Source organism: Ceratotherium simum, chromosome 25 (assembly GCF_057802395.1).
Source record: "Ceratotherium simum simum isolate JZ-2026a chromosome 25, ASM5780239v1, whole genome shotgun sequence".
Lineage (NCBI taxonomy): Eukaryota > Metazoa > Chordata > Mammalia > Perissodactyla > Rhinocerotidae > Ceratotherium > Ceratotherium simum.
This window is the reverse complement of record NC_141924.1, coordinates 36,349,124-36,355,968: the sequence shown is the minus strand read 5'-3', so window position 1 is coordinate 36,355,968 and position 6,845 is coordinate 36,349,124. Positions and strand designations below refer to the sequence as shown.

Sequence of the window (6,845 nt, the reverse complement as noted above, 5' to 3'; positions counted from 1 at the left end):
TATTATTTACATTAAAACTGGTTGTTAAAACTACTTCAGAGTTTTACTTTGCGCAACATTTTTAAATTGTCTTATTTGACATCAATATGAACTCATTTTTAGGTTAATACAATATGGATAGATAGATACTGAAACCATTATAGATATGCGTTTGTACATGGGTTAGGACATATACATACAGTGCTATCTCTCTGCACCGAGGGGGCTTACCAGCACCCCAGTAGCAACAAGCATGTCGAGCAGTGAGACTTTGGTTTCTAAATATCCCTCTCCAATAAAGTGAACCAAAGTCCTTTGGAGAAATGGTTGATTCTAGGCCTGGGTATGGAAAATACAAAACAATCCTGGAACATTTTGCATTATCAAAGAGTAAGAAAGACTGAAAAAGGAAGAGAAGGATAAGAGCATGTCAGAGGGAAATAGAAGTCAACTGAAAGAGCCCCCAGTGACCACAGCTGGAACAAATTGAGCAACAAAATAAATAATAATAATGTTGGGTTATAAACCAAAGAATAAAATAAATACATAAACCTATATTGATATAAGTAAATGATTAAATAAATTTAAAAATAGAGGAGATGGGACATATTTTTTACACAATAATTCCAAATAATAAAAGTAGAAGGAATAAAAATACATATAGAAGGTCATCTTTAGAAAACCACAGTAATAATCATTGCATGCAAAATCTTTTGATGAATGCTAAAAGTACTGGATGAAATTTTAAGAAAATATTTTTATACCCTCAAAGCATCATTATTAATCATTGTGGTGGTTTTAACTTATGTCCACAAATACCTTGATATTCCTCCCTCTAGGAAGCGGAGTTTACTTTCTTTCCCTTTAAGTGTGTACAAGACTTAGTGATTTGCTTTTGAAAATAAAATTATGGAAAATGAAAGATATTTACTTTGCAGTAGAAAAACCTGGCACACAGCATCTTAACAGAATGATTTAAGCTAACACTAGCAGAAACAATTCGTGTTGATGTTATATGATGTTATATCTGTTCTATTCTTCCCCCAAATCCATAACTCCAGGCTAATCATGAGAAAACATTAGACAAAATTTACTTGAAGGAATTCTACAAAATATCTTACCAGAATTCTTCATAAGTGTAAAAGTCATTAAAAAAAGGAAAAACTGAGAAACTGTCACAGACTGGAGTAAACTTGATGACTAAAAGCAATGTGTATCCTGGACTTGATCCTGGGCTAGAAAATGACACTAGTAAAAAAAATTGCTAAAATCCAAATAAAGTCCACAATTTGTTAGTATTGTACCCAATGTGAATTTCTTGCTTTTCATTTTTTACTATAGCTATTTAGAATGTTAACACTTAGCAAAAACAGGGTAAGGGTTATCCGAGAACTGTGTACTAGCTTCACAACTCCTCTGTAATTCTAAAATTATTTCAAAATAAAAAAGGTGAAATCCAAATCATCATTTAACAGAAAATGACAATCAGACTCATTAGTAATCAGGAAAATTTAATGAAATTCTACAACACACACACCACAGATTGGCATGGAACTAATAAATATCTGCTAAAGGTTGAAGGAAGAAGTTCTCTGAAACACTCCTGGTAGAAGTGTAAATAAGTACAGCTTCTTTGGAAAACCATTTGGCTTTATCTAGTAAAGCTGAGGATATGCATATCCATGACCTAACAATTGCACTCTGAGGTGGATACACTAGGGAAACTCACACACATGTACATCAGAAAAAATGTCCAGACCATCTATAGTAGCATTTTAGTACTAGCCCAAATCTCAAAACAATTAAAATGTCCATCGGTAGTAGAATGGATAAATTGTTACAGAGCCATACAATGAATTAACAAACATACAACAATTAAATTTACTGAACTTTAGCCACAGATAACTCTTTATGTATATTATAAAAACAATATTGAGTTAAAGATACAGACGAGATAAAATATGCAACGTGATTACACATATAAAAAGGTAAAAAATACAATATTATATCTCTCTAGGGACATGTGCGTAGGTAGTGTTGTAGTCCATTTTGGCTGTTATAACAAAAATACCATAGACTGGGTGACTTAAACAACAAACACTTATTTCTCACAGTTCTGGAGGCCGGGAAGTCCATGATAAAGGCCCTGGCAGGTTCGGTGTCTGGTGAGAGCCTGTTCCTGGTACGTAGAGTGCATCTTCTTACTGTGTCCTTGCTGTGGAGGAAGGGACAAGGAAGCTCTCTGGGGTCTTTTTAATGAGGGCACTAATCCCATTCATGAAGCGTCTTTCCTCATAACCTTATCGCCTATGCAAAGCCCCACTTGCATACCATCACACTGGGGGTTAGGATTTCAACGTATGAATTTGGTCAGGGGGAGACACAAGCATTCAGTCTATAGCAGGTGGTAAAAACATGAATAAAAACAAAGAAGTAATTGCCATCAAAGTTCAGCACACTTGTTACTCGTAGGATACTTTTGGGATACATACTAGGTGGTAAAAATTGACAAGTCCAAAGCTAATTACCATAAAGGTTAGCATAGTAGTTGCTCCTGAGAGTGGTGGGTGTGATCCAGCAAGAACACATTAAGGACTTCTGGGCAGGCGGCGAGTTTCTTCCCAACCTAGACGGTGGGTCACATGGTCGTTAGCGTTACTGTTATTTGACATGCTGCATGATACAGTTTTATGCACTGTCGTTATATATGTTATTTTTCTTATTTTTAAGAAGGAAAATGCATAGATACATTTGTTTTAAGAAACCCGGAATCCAAACTAAGACTTCAAAATCTGTAACACTCCAAAAACAACATTTACAAAATTAATGACTAGAAGAAAATTTGGTTAAGCAAAAGTTAACCAAGTGCTTACTAGAAGTGTCATTTGACTCTAAATTTGAAAATTAGGTACGAAATAGAGTCTCCATGAATGTAAAACACATTTTCTCTTATATTTTGTAATGTAGAATCTTAAATTTATGTGAAACTAAGAATAGCGGTTTGGCTCACCATCCAGTCTAAATACTCAAAATTACTGCCAACCTGAGAGATCTGATATAATATATTCAGACTGAGCTGATACACTGAAAAAGTGGAGACCAATTATATGGACACAATAAAATCATAGGGGAGGTAGAAGAAGAAGTAACACAATATTATAAGTTTCACTTCTGCATCACTTCCAATAGTTTATTATTCAGGCAAATCATAATCCCAGAAAGATTATACTCTCTCTGTGGCTAACTTCAACAGTCCAAGTAAAATATTTTAGTCCTTCATGGACTAGGTTATATAGCTAAAAAGAGGGCTAGTCACTAAACAGATTTCTTTAAATCCCTAGGCAGACTTAACCCCTGCACTTGCCCATTGTAGAGCTTTGATTATTATTATTTTCTATTTTTTATGGTATCTGCTGGCATGCCCGCTTGCCTAATTGTACACTGACTATATGGTTTAAATAAACCCAGACCATGAGAAGTTATCCCGAATCCTTCTTTTAGTGTTGTTAAGATTTTCTCACAGTATTTTTTGATACTATAGCTTCCATTTCATAGATTTTTTTTCTTTCCACTGAACTTTTCTGTCACGACCAATCTTTCTTCATCGTTTATGTTTTTCCAATTATGGTGTAAAGGGGTGTAAGGACTTCCCAATACACATACTCGTATCCTGACAGCTCTTTCCACACCATTTATGGTATCTAAAACAAAGAATGTATGCATCACAGACATTCCTTTCTCCACTCCTGGATTTTGATCTCACTTTGGTGGATTCATGCCAAGTAACTTATCTCTCCACTGGACGTTTGCTTTAATTTGAAGCCTGATCTATGGGGACACGTAGTCACTCTAATTTTACTTAGAAAAAGTCTCTTCTAATACCTCTCTTTCAATACTAGGACGATACATGTTTCCCCTGCATTCTATAGAACAACTTTCAAGCACATGAGGAATTTATCTCTTCATAGATTCAGAGTATAGTTCCAGAATCCCAAATGTGTATGCAGATTACCCGAGGCCATTTTGTCAATATCTCTCCATGCTTTGGGTGATAGTAGTTCTAGACCAGTTCCTATCAGTTTGATTTCACGCAAAGGCCAAAAGACCAGTTTACTTGAAGTAGATGTCCTAACTGCTTAACTGTCTATTTAGACATAAGCCTGGTCAAGGGACAGCCAGACATAGTCGAGTGGAAATGACAGCCCATAGACATGTGACTGGTATTGAAAAGTGTCAGAGAGATGGCTTTTCTGAAAAATGCAGGGAATATGTTTTTTTATAGTCAAACAAGTAAACATTTGCTGGTAAAAACAAAACCTAAATTTTTAAAAATCTTTCTAAAGATCTCTCTTGTATAAATTTTAAATTGCCTTATTTTAAATATGGATTTTGAGTAATATTATTCTTTCTCGGCTATTAGTTGGTAAATATTATTTCATCAAAAACTAAATGAAATCTGTAACATAAATAGAAGGAGTAATATGTAGGGCACAAGGCATGAGACTCTACATGAGAAAACACATTTTGATTGTTAGTTTTCAGTTACCATAACATTCAATTTTGAATTTGAAACCAAAGTTTTGCGTTAAAGAATAAGTACTCGGTTTTCACAGCAATCATTTGTTTCTAGATTTTCTGTTTTGCCTTTTCCTTGCTCAAAATAAAATTTCGTGTGGTATTCTGAGAGAGATAAATCAATGATCCTGCAATATATTGTTGTCTGTGGCTTCTAAGGGAAATTAATAACGTCTGTAATTGGAAATTTTATTGAAACCAAATCTCTGATGAATGGCACCACAAATGCTATTATTGACTCAGAAAATTACTGTCTAAATAAAAATGAAAATCCACGTTTCAGGCTATTATTATTTTCTTGCCTCAAGTTAATTTCCTCTACACCACCTTTCCCACTGATGACAGCCACTAGAGTTTTGACTAACCACAGCCTGTTACTACTATTCAGATGCCACAAATAGCACAAAACTTACCCGTACTGGAAAAACTCTGAAGATAGCTCTGTCCTCACTCCAGGCTAAAAATATTTTTTCAGGATGATAAACAGAAAGGACAGTTAACCCCAGTGACATTCTGGTACTCATAAATATAACATTTTAGTGTAAATATCTATAGCCATATTTGTCCTGTTTAGCACTTAGGTCTTATTTACATGTCTAGTAAATATTGTGAAGAGAAGAATATGTTTGCAAAATAGTAGTTATGTGAAAAACTAGCAATAATATTACAGAAGAAGTCACGTTGAAATCATACTGAGTGTGCTGGGAAATCAAATTGCTCAGCTATTAGGCCAAGAGCCAGACTAGTCTCTGGGGTCTTGCAAGTTCATGAAGGAACACGCCATCTTGTCAGGTTTCTTGGCCTCTTCCTTGGAGAGTTGTTGGTGCTATAGCTCCAAAAGTCCACATTTTTCAGATAAAGAACATAAAACTCCTAGAAACTAAGCAACATTTTTAGCCATAAACAACTCATGGAAGGGCCAAGATTCCAGATCTGGTCTACTTGAATCCAAGGTCTGTAATTTTTTCACTCATTTGTCCTTTCTCTTCTCCCCTATTCTCATTAATATCCTACAGACAAATAATCCTCATTCCTTAAAGTTATGAAGACTACATTTATGGTCTCCTGGAGGATGCTATGAAGCAGTGAGAAGGCGCAGGTATGGGAATCAGATGGAAGGCATTGTAATAGTTGGGCTGGAGGCAAAGGGCGTCTAGAACAGAGAAATGCCATAAATAAGGAAGAGACAAGAAAGGAAGAGATCTAAGTGATGTATATAAACTATATAGGACATAATTATTTTAATGTAAAGTATGAAGAAGAGGGAGGCTGCTTCACTCGCTATGACTTTTGAAGTCCTGATAAAAATATGAGTTAGGGCAATTAGATTTATCTTTTAGAAACTTGGAATTTGGAAACCTTGAGACAGAGCCAGTTGCTATTGAGCACTTGAGATGAAAAATATAAAAGTTCAGACACCCAGAGAGGAGCAGAGATGTAATGACTGAGAGAAGTTCTGGCCCATGATAAATAGAAACTTGAATTCCTGATGGCTTTCAAATTCCCGGTTGCACTCCATAAGAGGCGTGGATGCCTTTTGGTCTGCCTGTGGGTTTCTGTGAGACTACAGCGTGTACTCATATAAAACCACTTGCCTGAGCTGGTTCGAGTGAGTCTTTGTTCTTTGCAGCAAAGAAAGAAAGAAAGAGAGAGAGAGAAAGAAAGGAAGAAAACAAAACTCTTTTTAACTGAGAAAACATAAATTGTTGGGGAGGGTCTGTATTAATGGCGATGGAAGCATAAAAAGATTAAAAATATAAGGAACAAGAAACCAGTGACAGAAACTGTGGATGAGAGGGTGATATAGGCATAGATCCATAACTGATTTCCAGAAATCCACTCAGATGATCCCAACCAAATCATGAAATAGGAGATCATGTATCCATATGGCAGAAACCTTAAGGAAATTTGTCTATAGATCAGGTTCATTTTGAACCAAATTGAAGGAAAGACTGGTCCCAAATCATAAAATGATTAAAAATAAATTTATTTTACCCAGGATAGTTTTGTTTATAGTACAAGTATTTAGGCTTGCTTAACATCTTTTAACCTTACATTTTATTTTTTTAATTTTATTAATAAAATTAAAGGTTAAAAAATGAGGCTACCTGTTAAAAAAGAAATGAAAATTTTATAAATTAATAATTGTAAAAATAAACTAAATACTATAAAAATCTAGTAGGAATAAATAACATTCTTACTAAAAATAGATTACAAATACAAATTGGCTTTATATTTAAAAGAAAAAACTAAATCTTGGTCAGGAAAAAAAATTGAGAAATTTTTAGATG

The 6,845-nt window shown here is 34.7% G+C and overlaps 1 long non-coding RNA gene across 1 annotated transcript in view; it reads right to left on the bottom strand.

Annotated features, from left to right (window-relative positions):
• Positions 1–1,631: 1,631 nt before the first annotated feature.
• LOC147913775 (uncharacterized) overlaps positions 1,632–6,845 on the bottom strand; it is a 60,338-nt gene continuing 55,124 nt past the window's right edge. Inside the window, exons 2-3 of the long non-coding RNA XR_015556308.1 lie at positions 4,968–5,011; positions 1,632–2,605 (exon numbers count right to left, since the gene is read on the bottom strand). This is a non-coding gene — a long non-coding RNA (uncharacterized LOC147913775). The remainder of the gene's footprint in view (positions 2,606–4,967; positions 5,012–6,845) is intronic.